Raw genomic sequence first — 20,738 nt, 5'->3', positions numbered from 1 at the left:
GTGTGCGTGCGTGTGTGTGTGTGAACATGCATGTTGCGTTTGTGCTCTAGTATTAGTTGATTGTAGTTGAATTGTTGATTGTATTTGCCAATTTCTATAAAAATGATCTTTGTTGCAGTCACAGTGTGTGTTTGTGTGTGTGTGTGTGTGTGAGAGAGAGAGAGAGAGAGAGAGAGAGAGAGAGAGAGAGAGAGAGGGAGAGAGTTCCACTTTGTGTTTATGCTCTAGGACCAGACCTTGATTTAAATGTAGAAATTTTCTGATTTATACTGGATTTTTTTTTTTTTTAAATTGACAAATAAAAAAAAAATATTTTTTACATTTTTATATATATGTGTGAACATGCTTGTTCCATGTTGCATTTGTGCTCTACTATTAGTGCTTCATTTATGTAAGGCAATTTTTCAGATTTAATAGTTTTGTTGATTTTATTTGCCAATTTCTATACAAATACACTCTGTTGCAGTCACACACATGTGTGGGTTTGTGCGCGCATGTGCTTGTGTCGGTATGAGATAGAAAGTTCGTTCCACTTTGTGTTTATGCTCTAGGACCAGACCTTGATTTAGACCTAGAATTTTTAAGATTTATATTGGATTTTGTTTTATTTTTGTGACAAACAAAGTGACACATTTTTTTTTTTTTTTTTCATTTTTCCATTCATTTTCAATGTGTGGTCAATCTGACCCCGAGGACCTTAAATGGTAAAAAAAAAATTTACACAACTTTAGAACAACCAAATCAAGCCCAGATTTTTTGTGCATGTTTAGATTTATTTAGGAAAAGTCACAGAGTCTCATACCCCTGAGATGAAGCACTTTTTAAAAATTAAGGAAAAGTCCAGTGGGGTCAGCTGGACCCCAAGGAGTGATTAAGGGTTAAAATATTGTAAGTATTTTTTAAGTAAAGGGTTATTATCCATGAATAAAATTAATATAGGTATAACCTTGTATGAAAATACCATATGAAAAGTTAATGCAGGATTTACAGTTTTTTACAATCGCTATGACAATTTTTCCAACACTTTTAACAAATTTCTTAAACTCTTAACGCACCACCTAACACACACAATTGGCAAAACGGTTAATTTCATGTTCAAAATCACACATTGTAAACTAAACTCTAACACTTATTTTCTAAATAAAATAACACACTAACACAATACACTAACACGTTCTCTTCCAACAGGAACATTTAGTCAATCATAGCACAATGTTATAAAAACACTAACACTATGGAATTACAGAAACTGCATTATTTTTTTGTGTCAGGTCTGCCCTTATACAATAGACTGTATATTTTATTGATCATTGATTGTGTGTTGTTTGAAGACTCTCCACATTTGTGTTTTGTTGGGTTTAGTAAATGCATGCATTTTGTTTCTTTTGCTGCAGAAATTCTATACAAAAAATGAATAACCCATCTCAGAGTAGCTTTATAGAATGCCCTTCAGTTTTATTTAATTATCAGCAATCACCATGTTGACAATAGCAAGTTCCATGTTCTTCATATAGGAGCTTTCCTCTGCCCCCTGAGGGAGGTAGATGTTGAATCCTTAGAGGGACAAAATACAGTTACATATTAAGCCGCGTTTCCACCGAAATTACCCGGAACTATTTGTACCAGGAACTTTTTTCCCAGGAACTTTTTCTCCCCCAGACCTGCTACAATCTGCGTTTCCACCGCGGTCTAAAGTACCGGGGAGATTAGGCAAATTAGTCCGGTGACGTGGGAATGCGCGCGACTGCTTCTCCCAGTCACCGACGGACAGTAATCACTTTTGCGCGATACTGTCTGCAACAATAACAAGTGTAGGTGATGCAAGCAGCGCTGCTTTTGCTGATTATGTACACACATTACCAACACTGCTTATTTAAACGTGCACTTTCACCTGGTTTGACCATTTTAATGCAAAATGGGATGATGGGCAATCCAAAATCTGAATGTGTTGTAATAGCTCAATTCCAAAACAAAACATTTTCTATAAAAGGATAATGAGATTTCAGTCATTCATGACAGATGTGTGAAAAGTTAATTGAATTAAAACAATAGACTGAATTAAGCGGTTGAAAGATTAGGTACTAGACTGCAAGTATTTTATTTTTTATCACAATAACATCTCTTAACATTCACAAAAAAAAAAAAAAATCACATGACTAGTATTACAATATGCTTCATTAAATGCATAATATTAGAGACTTCTTCCTCAAATTTGAAATGAAGCAGGACCACACTTATGGCTTCACTTAAGTTGTGGTTATAAGTTATTATACTACATTCACATAGTTATACATTTAAAAATATAATATTTGGGTTTTCTAGATATGTTTATGTGCATATTCAGAAAGACTTGCGAGCAGCAGCCCTTTTATTTGCTTCCTACACTATATGAATACAATTAGAATGTGGTTATATAGTTAGAATGTGGAAATTAAAGACACAGTGACATTTTACACATTTTACTTTATTTTAGACAGATTAGTTCTTACAAAATTAAAATAAAAGTGTGCAAAGACAAATAAATTACTAGAACAATAAAATGAAAATATAAAATGTGAAAACAACAATATAAAAAAAGTGTATTTTTCAGTAACCTGTCCAAGAGCTGTGCCAACACGTACAATATATAAAGTACAAATGTGGTAGTGCAAATGCTTCATTCAAGCGGCTGGTCATTGTGGCTACTTCTTGAACAACTGGACAAACTGTCCAAGAACAGACAGAAACCCGGTCTGAAAGTCCCTCTGCTGCCGTCTGCTTTCTTCCGCTTCTGACTGGTGGAATGCCAACTCTTGCCTCCTCATCTCTCCTCTGCCTGGCTCTCCAGTAACAGCTGCATATATTGGTCAGTTCTTGTCCATGCTGCAGGGTTAGCATCCTCCATGTCCCTCAGTGCATCAAGAAAGTCACAGTCCCTTTTCCTTTTCTCTAAGTAGAAAAATTGCACAGAAACACATGGAAATTAATACACAAGGCAACCATGAAACAATAGAAACCATCAATTAATTATTTAAAGTGTTTTCACTACAAATAATGAACAATTGTTTGCCCAGCTTGAACAATGCCCAGTGTGCAATTTTTATCATGGGCAATTTAAGTTTACAATTAAAAACAACAAAACCATTAAGGATTACACATCAGTTTTTAAATATATACACATTTTTGTCAGCTTTATAACGTACTGGTGACCGCGGGGGAAAACACGCTGGTCTCCGTTGCCTGCGATTCATCAGGGCCACTCGTTACACCTGGAAAAGCACGTTGAAAAAAGTTACTGCAACGTGTTTAAACACTGCAACGAGTTTAATAGATGATACCAAGATGATATATTTAATTTACCTTCAACCCACTCGGATTCCTGGATGGTTTCCAACAACGCACTAGCCGAGTCTTTCGTTACCGCTGCGCCAGAAAAGGACGGTCTGTGTCCCAGCAACGCGTCCAGGCGTTCATACCACTTGTTGATACGCCGGTCGGAACCGCTCCGGTTGTTATGATCCTTTAATTTCTTGTAATCTTGTCTAATTTCTTCAACTTCTCTCTGCACTGTTTTCCAGTGTGACTGGAACCGAGTCGATATCTTCAGTTATACCTTTTCATTGCGGGTCGCCGTTTCCAGTTCCCGCTGGATGTCCTCCTCCGCATATATGCTCAATAAAGCCTGAACCTCGTCGTCGGTCCATCGGTCGAATTTTTTGTTGAACTCCATTGTTGCAAAAAAAATATTTACTGAACGCAAAACCCACTGAACCCACCTCGCAAAAGACTTGTAAATATGGCGGTGGAAAAAAAAATAGCTGCGAGAGCTCAACCAATCAGCATGTTCAGCGCCCAAGTCCCACCCCCGAAAGTTCGGGAACTTTTGAAAAGTCCCACCTCGCAAGCAGGGCCGTTTGGAGGGGGAAATATTTACCCGGAACTTCATTTAGACCCTGGTTCCTGCGGTCGAAACACACCGAGTTCCCCCCCAAAGTTCCTGGTTCCGGGGTAAAGTTCCTGCGGTGGAAACGCGGCTTTAGAGACCAGAGGTATAGTCACTGAAATACATGGTAAAAGTATTTTCACTTTGCAGTAGGAGAAGCCCTTATACACTATCCTACCTGTGGTTTCTGGAAAAAAATCGGGAAAATGGATGCCACTGTGTCCCGGCCAGGGGCGGAGCGGGGGGGTGGCTAATTGGGCTTAAGCCCCGAATGTTTTGTCAAAAGCCCCGAATCTTTTAGTTAAAAAAAAAAAAAAAAACTTAAACGTTGTTTCATTTCCTCTCAGTCTTTCAGACTGGAGCGGCAAAAAATGAAACAAAAGCTCTATTACCGTGTGTGGTGGCGGTCGGCAATGCATGGCACATCACTCAGCTTGCCAATGCCAACTGCCAATAAAAACTAACGAAGAAGAATACACATCTTCTTCATCGTCGTTGTCATCAGGGATTGGCGGGCTTTTGTATTTCACCGGCGTCGTAGTTACCGGCTAACATGGACATAACGAAATTTTTTAAAAGGAACACTAAACCTCACCGGCCAGAGAGAGATTCAGCGTCAGACGAAACGCGGACAAGTGTTACAGGTTTGTGAATCCGCTGTTGTAACACTTGAGTTACATGACTGTATTGGTGACTATAAAATGTTAGGTGTTACTTATTAAGGCGAGACACGACAGGTGAAAACATAGTAAATTTTGAGATTTTGGGCCAGTTTGCTCCCTTAACATGTAAGCTTTCATGTCAAAATAAAAAAAAAAGTCAACATTACACATTAAGGTGGTTATTTCATTATATTTTGTCACCATGCGCCTTTAGATTTCTACCTGAAATCATCTAAAGTTATTCTAACGTGAGCTCCAAAGCCGTCTCCATTCACAGAAACATGTCATGCCTGGTCTCATTATAAAGCTCTCAGTCTCACACACAGCGCTGGCTAATACAGATATGGGCATTTCCTTTGTAGAACTAAAGGATAACTAATTTAGAACTAAATACAAAACAGGTTGTAGGCTCTACTGGGTGATTTTTTTTTTAACTGAGTAACTTATCATTTTCCCAGATAGTATATAGATTTTTAGGCATTCTATTATCTCAAACAGCCTGGAAAATAGTGCATTTAGCTGATGTAAATGGGAAAAAAATCTCCCCGGGGGTGTATGCCCCCGGACCCCGCTAGGTTTGGGCTAAGCCCCGAATGTTTACATCGTCTGGCTCCGCCCCTGGTCCCGGCTGAGATTTGGCTGTACTTGTTCACCAGCCCCTCTGATAGCCTGTGGTTTATGACATGGTCTATGATAGTACATCTTATTTCATCAGTTACCCAAATTCTGGCCGTTCTTTGAATGTCACCATGCATTCACCCTCCTCAATCTCTACCTTGCCCTTGTCCAGGCATTCCTCTCCCTTGCTCTTGTCCCATTCCTCTCCCTTGTCCTGGTACTCATCTTCCTCTCCCTCATAAAGACATTTTTCTTACTTTCTTTGTGTTGCTCTATATTCCTTTTCCACACAAGATCAGCCCAAAGATGTCCTCTTTTACTGTATACCATATGGTCATGAGATTGAAAGAACATCAACACCTGAACAATTCCTAGATGGGAATCAGCTGGGATTTATATATTTGCATAACTTCACTCAGCTGTTTCTCAGTAACAATGGAATAAAATACAGAGGGTATGTTTGTGTTTCCATTCTCAATATAAACAGCTGTTCACTTTTACTTTAGTCTATAAGGTTAGGGTTTAGAACAAGGTGTTATCTGTTCTGACATACAGTGTTAAAGCATTGGTAAATTTGGCAGGGAAAATCCATTGTTTTGGTATTGGTTGAGCTTGTGTGTATAAGAAGTTCAAGCATTTTAAATTTGTGTTAATTGTATGCATATTGTGTAAAAGCAACAATAAATGTGTTAATTGTATAGCCTACACAGACAGATGTTGTGCTAACTGCGTTAAGAGTTTAGGAAATTTGTTAAAAGTATTGAAAAAATTGTGATAGCGATTGTAAAAAACTGTAATAAACAACACAAGGGTACAAATTTAGTAGATAAAGTGACCATTTCGTTGACTGTTTGTAAAAAAAGAAGAAAAAAAAACACTTTTTTTCAACATCGCTTCATATTACGTCACAAGAGTCGTTTGCCGGGATCGGCGTTGGCTCAGTGCAGAATAGGTTGGTATTCAGTAGGAGTCAGCGAGCTTTCAGTAGTTTTTCGATTTCAATTTATCATCCATAAATTATAATGTCCAGCCTGTCAGGACATTGAGTCCACAGGTTTCCTAACAAAAAAAAAAGTTAGGAAACCTGCCTGGGTGGCGTTTAGTGCCGATAAAGAGACCCTTGCCATCTTGGCAGCGCGTCACTGCGTGTCACTCCCGGATAACTGAAAATGGGCAAAGATTAATTAATTAATAATTTGTTACATTTATATAGCGCTTTTCTAGGCACTCAAAGCGCTTTACATATAGAAGGGGGAATCTCCTCAACCACCACCAATGTGCAGCATCCACCTGGATGATGCGACGGCAGCCATATTGCGCCAGAACGCCCACCACACACCAGCTGATTGGTGGAGAGGAGACAGAGTGATGAAGCCAATCTGTATTTGGGGATGATTAGGAGGCCATGATGGAGAGGGGCCAATGGGCAAATTTGGCCAGGATGCCGGGGTCACACCCCTACTCTTTATCGAAGGACATCCTGGGATTTTTAATGACCACAGAGAGTCAGGACCTTGGTTTAACGTCTCATCCGAAGGACGGTGCTTGTCACAGTATAGTGTCCCAATCACTATAGTGGGGTGTTAGGACCCACACAGACCACAGGGGGAGCACCCCCTGCTGGCCTCACTAACACCTCTACCAGCAGCTACCTGGTTTTCCCAGATGGTCTCCCATCCAGGTACTAACCAGGCTCAGCCCTGCTTAGCTTCAGTGGGAAACCAGTCTTGGGCTGCAGGGTGATATGGCTGCTGGTTAAGAGGCAGGACTTGGCTGGAGCTGAGGTGACTAGTTGCTGAAACCACACCCACCTAACTCGACCATAGTGGCAATCCACCTGTCACTCAAGTGGCCACTTCCTTAATTATGCTGAACTTTAAGGCTTGATATAATTTAAAAGGATGAGTTATAAAAAAAATTCACCCCCCTCACAGTTGTCAAAATTAGCTGTATAGACCAAAACCACTTGTACCAGGTTGTAAACATATTTTTTTATGCTGTAAAGTTGGGCATTTTAACATGGGGGAGATACAGATTTGACTCCCTTTTGGAGCCTGTCTCTAGCAGCCAGTCGATGAATTGCAGTTTAAGTCACTTCCGTGTTGGCTTCAAGAGAGATTGCGGAAGGTTGCCGCTTGGAAATATCACAATATGGCCATAAACTCTCATTCACCAGGCTCTAAACCCCAATGGAATCACAGGGGAAGCTCCATAGGGGACAAGCAGCCATACTGGCTTTTTGACCTGTCTCCAGATTTATTCCAGGGATGGGTCAGAATGTTAAGAAGATTAGCAACCAACCACATCAGGCAACAATCCCTTTTCCTGGTCCAAGTTCCTAAGCAAGTCAGCTTGGTATGCCTGCAATTATGTGCAGCGCATCACCAGCCTGACCTGCCACCGCATACACTTTACCTACGAGCCGTGAGGTGGTCTAACATCGATGGTTAAACCAGCGTCCTTAATACTGAGAATAACCTTAATACTGAGAGATAGAGAGGTAGCTAGTCAGTGTCTAGGGGGCAACTTCCCACTTATCACATCAAGCAACTATCACTATCATGTCCTACTCCCACCACATCTTGCTCGTCAGAGCTAGACGACTTCAGCAACATGCTCTCTGCTACTTCAAAATAAACCACAGAGCGGGCTTCTGAATCCAGAAGATTGCTTCAACTAGCGAGATTGGGAAATTGACACCCTCTTCCCAAACTCCTCCACCAGCACAACATGTGACCCCCATGAACAGAGCCTCCACGGAGCTCATGCATGTCCTCTGGTGTCATGAAGCTGGGACACAGAGGAACACACTTCCTGAAACTCTTGTTCTCCATTGCCATGTGCGATGAAACACTCCTGAAGACAAAAAAGCTGAAGACGTGCAACTTAGGCATCCTTTTATGAACACTTCGAAAAGGAAACAAGAAGCAGCTGACACCAGAAGTCTCACATATTAAAGATAAAAATGAACATTTCTGCTCTTATGTTATAAATAAGGTGGATAAAAACACTTTCTGGAAATCATTGGCATACAGTGCAAAACATAATTTTTAATTAATTTCAATCCATTGATGTTTTTCTATCCAATTTGTGTATCAGTAGTTAACATTAACAATTTTGCAAGACAAAACACAGCTACAAAATCAACAAAAGTATGGCGTGAAGCAGCACTGACCCAGAGCCAATCCTTTTTGCTGAGCCCTGCGTAGTTTCACATTAAAACGCATCACATTATAGCAGCAAAATCCCAAGACAGCTGCACATGGTGCAGAAAGACACATTACATGTACACATATAGAGCACTGTTCTACAACATGTGATGATCTGTGTATTTGGTTGAGTGGTTGATAACGTTGAGTGTTTCTGTGTTTAATGCATGTGTGTTAACTTAAGAGATTAAGGAGGAAGGCCATCAGAGACATGGAGAAGCAGCAGGAACAGAAAGAAGTCACGGTGCTAGAGAGTCAACTCAAGTAGTCCTAAGAGTGTTTGACTGAGAGAAAAGATATTGGTCGAGTTTTTAATGCTTTTTTGTCATATAAATAAGATTTCATATTTGGAATACCTAATTTTTAAAACAGAAAGTAATTAAGGCTGGTTTACTATGTGCTTTTTCTTAATATGTTTGGTGCAGTATTGAGAATACTACCAATAAGAGTAATGCTCGCTGATGCCTGCAGAGGGCAGTGGGTTTCTCTTAAAATACTGGCTTGTCCAGCTCGCACACACTGAAAAAAAATCAATGTCACACCCTGTTTGTCACATCATATGAACATCCTGGAAATCACAGAACCTCTTAAGCTTAGATCAGATAGTGTTACATAAAAACAAACAGGTTATCTGTATTTTTTGGCACTTCAGTCCGACTTTCTCCTTAATATCTGTACAGTTCTAACTGCTAGTGCTGCTGATACGTAAATATATTTTTTATGTATATAGGTGAATATATATATATTACAGGTCCCATATTGTCAAAACTTTTTCCATGATAACTCAGGTCTAGAGTCTACCATATACGTTGATATATATAGTCAATCCACAGTCAAATGCACACAGCCTGCATAAAGTCGCTGTGCCTTTTCACAAGCCATTGTGACTTCCGTAAAAATGTGACGTTAGAACTACTCAGTCATCGCCTTCATTCAACCACCGCCCCACCCTCCTTTGGCCAAACTCCCAGACAACATCGCGTCCATGCCATTGCTGAGCAACAACACGGAAACATGTCGAGAAAACGCTGTTCAGTCGATGGATGTCTGGAAACTAGGAAATGGATGTCAGGAAACTACATCATTGCACAGGCCTGAACATTATTAATATAAGAGACCAGTGTGGCTAATGTTTATATATTCGGAAATACCACAGCAATTTAGTTCAACCTTAAAGGGTTATTTCACCCAAAAATGAAAATTCTGTCATGAATTACTTACCCTCATGTCGTTCGACACCCGTAAGACCTCCGTTCATCTTCGGAACAGAAATTAAGATATTTTAGTTGAAATCTGATGGCTCTGAAAGTCCTCCATTGGCTCAATGGCACCGTTCACTCTCAAGACCCTTAAAAGGTACTAAAGACGTCGTTACAAAGTCCATCTCACTACAGTGGTTCTAAAATAACTTTATGAATCGGCGACAATAGTTTTTATGCGCAAAAAAACCCTAAATAACGACTTACATAGTGATGACAATTTCAAAACAAAGCATCATGAAGCTTCGAAGCGTTATGAATCACTGAGCCGAATGATGATTCGGATCGCGTGTCAAACCGCCAAACTGCTGAAATTTGGCGATTCAAACCGCTGAATCGACTCAGTGATTCATAACGCTTCGAAGCTTCATGATGCTTTGTTTTGAAATAATGAGAAAAGGGTGAATAATGACTGATGTTAAAGTTAATGTTCAGAAATTATTAATTATTATGTTTTTAACTATGCTTGTCAACCTCAAAAATTTGTATATTTTTAATGATTAAAAAATTCCATTATTTTATTTTAAAAAGTTGATAATTGTATTTTGTTGACAAAATATTTTAGTTTGTCTTGGATATTTTTTTGATTATATCAGGTAACATTTTAAGCTGTAATTTGGTCATGTTACATTGTGCCCCTCACATGTTACAATGTACCCCACCTATGGGGCATGTTGTCACATTTCACTTCCATTCTTTCAGGGTAAATCAAGAAAAAAGTACACACTGTATTAATGAAACAAAACCACATAATTGTACTAGACATGTGTGCAATTAATGTGGGAAAAACCCCAAGTGGATTTACACAAACTGAGAAAGTCAAAAAGCGTTAGGTTGTGCCCCGCTGTAATGATAAGCAGGACGGAAGCAAATGCAAGTTTAACAAGTCTTTATTAGACCAGATACTCAAGGATATTATTTATTTCAAATTTATTTATTAGGATAAACCCCTTGAGATGCACCATCTCGTTTTCGAGGGGGTCCTAAAATACATCACAACCATCACAAAAGAATCAAATAAACAAAAATACAGTTATACATAGCAATATTTAGACAGACCACAAACAAACGCACAAAAAAAAAAACAAAAAAACAACAAAAAAAAAAAATATATATATATATATATATATATATATAGAACCTTACAACCGCCATATAGTCAAACAGACAAATACATTTCATAATGTATATACGTGGTTTACAAAATAATAATACAATTAATTTAAGTATAGTATACACTGTGTCATCATCATACATTACAAGAGCAGTCAATCACAAGGTAAGAAGACAGGGTATGCTTAAACATCCCAAATGAAGTGACGGATCTAATATCAGAAGGTAAGTTATTCCAATCTAAAATAGCTTTAAACATAAAAGCTCTCTTGCCAACTGATTTCTTAACACGGGGGACAGAAAAGTAAAGCTGAACAGAGTGCCTCAGTTGATAATTTGAAGTAATTGGAACAAAAAACTGTTTTAAATAAGAAGGATAATTGAAATGAATACATTTGAATATTAGTTGAAGCCAATGAATTTGTCTTCTTATATTTAGAGATGGCCAATTTAGGGCGTTATACATTGTGCAATGATGCGTAAGAAAGGGACATCCGAGAACAAATCTGCACAGCCTATTGTATGCTGTTTTAAGACGACAAAGGTCTGATTTTACAGAGTTTTGATAAACGACATCACAGTAGTCAAAAATCGGAAGTATAAGTTGAGAGGCAAGTTTCTTGCGCACACTCTGAGTAAAGCAGTTACGAGATCGATAAAGAACATTAATTCCATAGTTGACTTTACGTAAAACATGATCAATATGTGGTTTGAAAGACAGCTCAGAGTCAAGCCATACACCCAGATATTTAAATTTTTCAACTTGAAGCAGAGGGGCACAGTCAGAGCAAGTTATTGTACAAGAATCGGGTTCAAGTTTAAGTTTCTGTCTGGTACCAAAAATCATAAGATACGATTTAGTTTTATTAAGCAATAATTTGTTAGACAAAAGCCAATCTTGTAGAATTTTGAAATCATATTGAAGACACGCTTGAATCTGAGGAAGGTCAGGTTTAGATGTATATAGAACTGTGTCATCGGCATAAAGTTGAACACAACAATTATTAAAAATTGATGGTAAGTTATTAACATAGATTGAAAAAAGCAGTGGTCCCAAAGTTGAGCCCTGGGGCACACCCCTTTGTTGAATCAACAGATTAGATTTACTTCCATGAAGGAAGACACATTGTTTTAAGACACATTGGATAAAGATAGATCGTTGCAAAACACAGTCCCAAAAGAGCTAGCAGATGACCAGGAACACAGCTGGCAGGAGAGCGTGACGCAGGGACTGAGATGGGGATCCGGAGGTACAGCGTGAAGGTGAAGGTGAATCCGTGGTGAGATCTGAAGTGAAGTCATCCAGAGTCCAGTACACAGGGAATAAGAGGAGAACAGGACAGGCACGAGGACGGGAACTCAAACAACGATCTGACAACATGAAATGGGAGAGAGGGCATTAAGTAGGCTGGAGATGATGATACACAGCTGGCCGCTGATCAATCTGATCAGCGGCCACGCCCCCCCTTTAACCATGACATACAAACACACACACACACACACTACACATGAGACTAGAATGAGACAACCGATCTACCAACCGTGACAGTACCCTCTCCCCTAGGAACGCCTAATGGCGTTCCCAGACGACCCTACCTGCCGATGGTAGTCATCGATAAGAGAGTGATCCAGGATGTCTCGAGCAGGCACCCAACTTCTCTCCTCCGGACCGTAACCCTCCCAATCCACCAAATACTGGAATCCGCGTCCCCTCCGTCTCGAGTCCAGAATATGATGTACCGAATAAGTAGGTTCCCCATCTACGAGTCGCGGCGGGGGAGGAACTGGGGTAGGCGGATTAAGATGAGAATGAAACACGGGCTCAATTTTTGAAACCTGAAAGGCGGAATGAATTCTCCTGTACGCTGGAGGAAGGTTGAGGAGGACTGTCACCGGGCTAATGATCTTGGTGATAGTAAACGGGCCAATGAATTTGGGAGCAAGTTTATTAGAAACGGAGTGGAGATGAATGTTCTTAGTAGAAAGCCACACCTTTTGACCAGCGACGTATACAGGTGGCTTAGACCGGTGGCGATCGGCTTTAGCCTTGGTGCGCGCCCCCACTTGGACTAGAGTCTCACGGGCTCTAGTCCTAGTGCGGTGACACCTCTGGACGAAGGCGTGAGCGGAGGAGACCGCGACTTCGGATTCCAGACTCGGAAAAATAGGTGGTTGGTACCCTACACTACACTCAAACGGAGAGAGGCCCGTGGATGACACTGGCAACGAGTTATGGGTGTACTCCACCATAGAAAGTTGTTGGCTCCAGGAAGAAGGGTTCTTGGAAACCAAACATCGCAACATTCTCTCTAAATCCTGGTTGGCTCGCTCGGACTGACCATTGCTCTGGGGATGATAACCCGAACACAGACTGACCGATGCTCCTAATAAACTACAAAACTCCTTCCAGAATTTGGACACAAACTGAGAGCCCCTGTCAGAAACCACGTCCATCGGGAGGCCATGTAACCGAAAGACGTGATCAATAACGGTAACCGCTGTCTCCTTGGCTGAAGGTAATTTGGGCAAGGGAATGAAATGTGCCGCCTTCGAGAACCGGTCCACTATGGTCAAAACGACCGTCATCCCCTTAGAGGGCGGGAGGGCGGTGACAAAATCTAGCGCAATGTGGGACCAGTGTCTCGAAGGGACAGACAGCGGTTGGAGCAACCCATCAGGAGGTCGGTTAGATGTCTTGCCAACAGCACAAACCGAGCAAGCCAAAACAAAATCATGAATATCGCGAGCCATTAATGGCCACCAAAACCGTTGCTTTACTAAGTGCTTGGTGCGACTTATACCTGGATCACAAGCCACGTTGGAACAATGACCCCATCGAATAATGTCGGACCGTAACCCCTCCGGAACAAACAAACGGTTCGGTGGGCAGCCGGGCGGAGGCGTTACCCCTTCCAAGGCCGTCTTGACCCTCGATTCAACCTCCCATACGAGTGTGGAGATAACTATCTTCTCAGGTAAAATACACTCTGGAGTAACCGGGCGTTCGGATGGCTCAAAAATACGAGATAAAGAATCGGGTTTTACGTTCTTGGAACCCGGGCGGTACGAGAGAGTAAAGTCAAAACGTCTGGAAAAAAGTGCCCACTGAGCCTGCCTGGAGTTGAGTCTTTTGGCAGATCTAATATATTCAAGGTTCTTATGATCGGTCCAGACGATAAAAGGTACCCCCGACCCTTCTAACCAATGACGCCATTCCTCCAACGCTAGCTTGACGGCCAACAACTCTCTGTTACCAATGTCATAGTTACGTTCGGCTGGTGATAAACGATGGGAGAAAAACGTGCACGGATGCATCTTGTCGTCTGAGGAAGTGCGCTGGGAGAGAACTGCACCTACCCCCACCACTGATGCATCGACCTCCACCACGAACTGACGTGTGGAATCAGGGGCAACTAAGATGGGAGCCGAAACAAAGTGACTTTTAAGGTTGGAAAATACAGCCTCAGCTGTATCAGACCACCTGAACGTCGTTCTGGGGGAGGTCAAGGCTGTCAGAGGTGCCACTGCATGAAAACTGGGATTTTCGACCCCGTAAACGCCTGTAGACTCCCGGAAATCTCCCTAATTTTCGGCAGTTTTCGACAATTTAGAGGCAGCGAACGTTGCGTTCGTCTGTGCCACAAATTGTCGTAAACGACCCATGACGTAGGTGGAGAGCCCCCCGCTGAGAGACCGCACGGAGGTGCGGTCTCGTGTGTCGTCTGACAAGGGGATCCCCTTTTCCTGGCTGGACAGGGGTTTTCCCGGATCTTTGATTTGCTGAAGGTCTGGTCGACGTCTGGGGAAGCCAATGACGTGGCGTGTTGGCGGCTGGATGAAAGTCTTGTGGGCGTTGTTTAAAGTTGAAGCGCGCGGTTGGAGACTCGTTGTTGAGAAGCTTTTGTGGCGAAACTTAACAGAACCCGAGACTTAACGGAAATAAAATAAACTTTAAGTAAAAGAAAGGAAAGTGAGAGAAAGACAGATGGCCCGAATGAAATCGTTGTTAACCCATTTTCTCTGATGTTGGTCTGTCACGATCGTCAGATCGTCTCCTGGGAGCTCTCCGTTCAGAACTCACTCTGGTCAAACTGCTAGGACTTAGCTCATCTCTGAACTGCGAACAGGCCGCGAACCAGCTCGAACCGAACTGGAACCGAACTTGAGCTGACTTGAACCGAACTCAACTCAACTGAACTCTGAACTAAAAACTTTGTTCGTGTTCTGAGATTAAACTCAAATATTTGCCAATCCCCTGGATGGGTTCTGGCCAATTAGGCTTCAGGGGTGACTGTGTCTCCACCCCTCCCATAAAATTGGGTCATCTATAGTATTTGAGTTTCCTGCTCTTAAGCAGAGAGTAAATTTAGACCTAATTTCTTACTATAAGGACATGATCAATTCTATAAAGATTTCATTCAGCTCATCTGTTGGATTATACCCATACGAACACACCGGTACCAAACATGATGTCTTTTCATCCACTCATTCAATAGTTACATAATTGCATGAATTGGGAGTAATGTACATGCATAATAGTCACGTGTATCAGTTGTAAACACATTAACAAGCTATGTCGAAGGCTATTTGAATGAAAGTCCAATAATCAGTAATTTGATATGTAATCAGTATGTAACAGTTTCTGTGAGCTTGCTTGGAGTTTTAGCTGTGTCACGTGGATTTCATTTACCGGTCATTGCAAAGACAGAGATCTGGTTTGTTTCTTTGTCTTGTGAACACAACGAGTCCTCTGTCCTCTTTGTGTAAGTTTGGTCACAAGTCCATAGGAAATCAGGTAATTATTAACTACAACTGGTAGCTCCGGGCAGAATCGAGCCTCCATCTCTCTCGTGATCGATGGTCGATTTCCTGGGGTCTGGAGCTGAATTAGGCTTTGTGAAGGGGATGTTCATTTGATAATTTGGAAGATTTATTCATTTATATGTCTGCGTCCATAATTGCTACAATACCATCAAGGAATATTTGGGGAAATGATACGGACCGTGCCGTTTATTCAAAGAAAGAGCTTCATTTATAAACACACAGCTGTTCATTCAAAGAAAGAGCTTCATTTATAAACATACAGCTGTTTATTCAAAGAAAGAGCTTTATTGTTAAACACACAACTATGTACAGTGCAGTAGTGATGTCTCATAATGTAATGTAAAGTTCGGCGAGCTCCAGGCTGCGAGAGGGCGGTGGCCGCACAATCCATCCAGACAACCCCGTCAACAATGCCGTCTTCCTCGTCAGACATGAGTTCAATGGTCGCGGACTTCCAAATGTCCACCTCATCCTCAACCAGCCAGCCAGCACACTCTCGCTTCCAGCAACTGTAATACAATCCATAAAGACAATAAGCAACCTGAAAAATACTCACATTGACAAAAAACGGATCTAATATAATAAATCTTACCCTTTTTCTTCCTGATCGACTCCGAGCTAAACTTCGCAGTTTCCGCCTGCGATGTAAGTTCAGGTTGTTTGTATCTGAAGCTCCGGCGTGTCTATTCATAATACGTCTTACAGGCAGCTGGAAAACAATTACATGAGACTGGTATTAATAAAAACAGTCACGGTAAAATTAAACAAGGAATGAGAAAAACATTAGAAGTTATACTTACACACAATTTTGTCGTGATCAGCGGTTAAATCTGGACTCGCGGAAATCACTCCAAGCAGATAAGAGCTCACGGCTTCGTTATGAGGCGGGGATAGTCTGTGTAAACAAAATGTGCAGTTTTAAGCTCGGATCTATTAACGCATCCATTTCCTTATACAGCTGAATAAAAGCATATTCCTTAAATCGTAACGTTACATTACCTATGCTCTGGTTCATAGCGCCTGCAGTTTGCCTCAGAGTTGTGAAGACGAAGACAGCCTCCTGAAAATGAGTCCAAAAAGTTGGTTGCGTCCATGCAGAGGAGTTGAAGACGGCGTCCTGTCATTGTTGATCACGAAAAAGGAAAGCAGCAAAAAACATAGGAAATATATATATATAAAAAAAAAAAGTTTAAAGCTCGTCTTCTACGCGTAATGGCCATGACCTCGACCTCGCACGTGATTGGACTAGGGCTCTACTATGGAACGCGCCCGGGGCCAAATCTCTTCATACGAAACGCGTGACTTATGACCGTGTCAACACGCACTGTTTGTCCGCGTCAACGCAGCAATTTTTTACGTGTTTCTTTTGTATGTGTAGACACGCACATTCTGGTCGTGTAACAGGCATACACGCACAGTCGACGCACAGTTTTAACATGTTAAGAAGACACATTTGAACGTGTTTCTTAACGCGCACATTCTGTACATGTCGAAGTGTAATATTTTTTTTTTTAAAAGCAGACTTACCTTTAGATGTAGCCTAGGCTACATACATATTAATATAAGATATTAATTAATTGCTTAACTGACTACTGTGCTAGAGTAAAGTTACAATGTATATTAAGTAAATGCTTAATATTATACAATTATTATAATTTATCTATATGGGTTATTGTTTGTTTTTTTAAGTTAGGCTATATATAATTTCTAAAAGTATATATAGGCTAATTTACACAGCACATATTTATAACTGAAAACACACACACACACACACACACACACACACAACTTTATTAACTTTCACATAATAATGTTTTTGTAATTTGGTGTTTAGTTTGTTGTATAGTTTGTTTATACTGTTCTGTCTCTGTTTTGTTTCCAGGAACATCTGATGAGTGCTATAATAAAATGACTTCATTATATTTAAAATGTTTTGATATTCATTTTATTTATATTATTAATATTTTATTTACCCATAAACGTGTCTTTAGGAAGCAATAAGTTATAGAGACAAGAATAACTTTTGCCATTTAAATGCCACATTAATTTACTGAGGACCCATACAGCCAATGATCATGTGTGAAAACACTTATACATAAATTGATCACTTAGAAATCAAACTAAGGTTTGAGAAAGAAAGAATATGCATACAACAAAATATATTGTTTCATAGCAGCTTCAGTAACAAGTTATTTTAGTTCAGGACTCATAGTCCAGGTGTTAGTAATCTGTGCTTAATCTTTGTTCCAGGCAACAATTTTTTAACTCACGATTAACTAGATTAAGGCCTACTCTTGGCATAATTTAAACCCTGTCCAGGAAACCACCTCTTGAAAATCTGCATTGATAATTCAAAAAATGTGGTGTGAGCTCAATTTAAATGACAATTACAGAAAAACACAATCTGACTTAACTATTAACACACAAACTTGTACTTTTCACATTTATGATTAATAGCCATTTATAAATCATTCACAGTGCAGGGTGGAAAAATTAATTTTGGTATGTAAACTGTATGCTTTACTTGATTTATTTGTGTGCTTTGGTTCATTGTCTTGTTGCATCACATAACCTCTCTTAAGGTTGAAGACATGAACTTCTGTCCTGTATTTTTTTTTACATAACATTGGTAATTGCTAATGACATACAGAGTAATTAATCTACACTGTGAGCCCGGACAAGTTGAATCTACTTAAAAAATTGGAGCAAACTGGTTGCCCTAAAAATTTAGTAATGTGAACTAAAACAAGTACATTTAACTTAAATTTAAGTTAACATTTTAACTTAAACTTTAAACTTGTTTTAGTTAAAAAAATTCAGAACCTAGATAAAACTCCCCCTGCTGCTACTCTGATTTGCATTTGTGTTGCTCACAGCATGTTCATTTACATGTTAAAGCCTCCCCTAGAATTAAGGGGAGGGGGGGTCATGGGGGGACAACTGCCAAGCAAGGCCCACGTCAATTTCCGACAATTTACGGCAGTTTTCGGTGTTGCCTGCAAATTGCCGTGCACAGTCGTAAACCTGAAGTTCCACGGCAATCTACAGTGCCACATACTGACGAAAATCCCATTTTACATGCAGTGTGCGGCTAGTTGGCTGAAATTGCGAATGAAACACCGATAGAAATTGGCGAATCCCAGAAACCTCTGAAGGGCCTTACGGGAATCTGGACTTGGCCAATCTATCACAGCCCTAACCTTGTCAGGATCCATGCGCACTCCCTCAGAAGAGACGATGTATCCTAGGAAGGAAACAGACTGTTCATGAAAATCGCATTTCTCCGCCTTGACAAAAAGCCCATTCTTTAGCAACCTCTGAAGCACTCGTCTGACGTGTTGAACGTGTTCCTGGAGAGACGAAGAAAAAATCAATATGTCATCCAGGTAAACATATATGAACTGATCTACCATGTCTCTCAACACGTCATTGACGAGTGCCTGGAAGACCGCTGGGGAGTTGGAAAGGCCGAAAGGCATAACCAAGTATTCAAAGTGCCCCCTGGGGGTGTTAAAAGCAGTCTTCTACTCATTCCCCTTCCTAATGCGGACCAAATGATAAGCGTTGCGTAAATCCAATTTTGTGAAGATGGATGCTCCCTGCAACCTCTCGAATGCTGAAGACATCAACGGCAAAGGATACGTATTCTTTACCGTGATGTTGTTCAGCTCTCGGTAATCAATGCAAGGTCGCAGAGAACCATCCTTCTTACCCACAAAAAAGAACCCCGCCCCCGCCGGAGAAGAGGAAGGTCGGATGAATCCAGCCGCTAAAGAATCAGAAATGTATTTCTCCATGGCCTCCCTCTCGGGAACAGAAAGAGAGTAAAGCTTGCCCTTAGGCGGAGATTTACCTGTCACTAACTCTATAGCACAGTCATAGGGACGATGCGGAGGAAGAGAAGCAGCCCGAGACTTACTGAACACTTCCTTCAGGTCCAGATACTCTGCGGGCATGTTTGACAGATCCATTACAGAAACAGAAACAGATGGACAAGCAGAAACAAGACAGGAACTTTGACAGGACTCGCTCCACACGGAAATGGAGTTAGAGCCCCAGACCACCCGAGGGTTATGTTTCACCAGCCAAGGGTGCCCCAACACAATAGGTGCTGCAGGTGAGTCCATGAGGAGGAAGGAGATGGTCTCTGTATGGTTTCCGGAGGTGATGAGGGTTATGGGACCAGTGGAGAGGGAGATGTTGGTAAGTGCTTGACCGTTTAGGGCACTGACTGAAATCTGGTGATGAAGAGATGAGAGCGTCAGGTGTAATTTGTGTGCCAGGTGAGTGTCCATGAAATTTCCCTCGGCCCCGGAGTCCACAAGTGCCTGGCATGTGTGTGTCCTGTTGTTGCCCCATCTCAGTCTTACCGGAAGGAGAGTGGATGGTGAGGACTTCTCGGCGGAGATCCCACCCGACAGTAGCCTCAACTTTACTATGGGGTTTGATCTTTTACCGGGCATGAATATAGAAAATGCCCGCGGCAAGCACAGTAAATACAAAGTCCCTGGGACCTCCGCCTCTCTCTCTCCTCCCGGGAAAGCCGGGCTCTCCCTACCTGCATGGGCTCGTGATCGCTGGAACCGACCGCGTCCTCCTCCATGCCGCCCCGAGATCTGGCGGTTCCGTAGTTCTGACCAGATCGATCACATTGGTTAAGCTGGTTAATACGAGCGTCCACCCGCAGCGCCAGATCGATGAGCTTGTTGAGTCGAGGAGGCAGATCCAGCATGTAAATCTCCGTTTGAACGCGGTCCGCCAGCCCATGCAGGAACATATCCCACTGTGCCTCCTCATTCCATTTACACTCAGCCGCCAGAGTGCGAAATTCTATCGAATAGTCAGCCACCGAAGAGCTTCCTTGCTTTAGGTCAGCGAGTCTTCTGGCAGCCTCCTTGCCCGCTACCTTCTGGTCAAAGACCCTCTTCATCTCGGCGGCTAGAGCGTGGAACGAGGCGCAGCATGGTTCTTGGTTCTCCCACACCGCCGTTCCCCAGAGAGCCGCTTTACCCCTCAGTAACGTTAGCACAAATGCCACTTTGGATTCCTCAGTCTCGAATGTCATAGGCTGAAGCGAAAAATTCATAGAACATTTAGTGAGAAACGCTCTACAAAAATTAGGTTCACCTGC

This window comes from Gobio gobio (genome assembly GCF_949357685.1).
Source record: "Gobio gobio genome assembly, chromosome: 15".
In the NCBI taxonomy this organism is placed as follows: Eukaryota; Metazoa; Chordata; class Actinopteri; order Cypriniformes; family Gobionidae; genus Gobio; species Gobio gobio.
The sequence above is the reverse complement of the archived record's forward strand: the minus strand, read 5'-3'. Positions refer to the sequence as shown.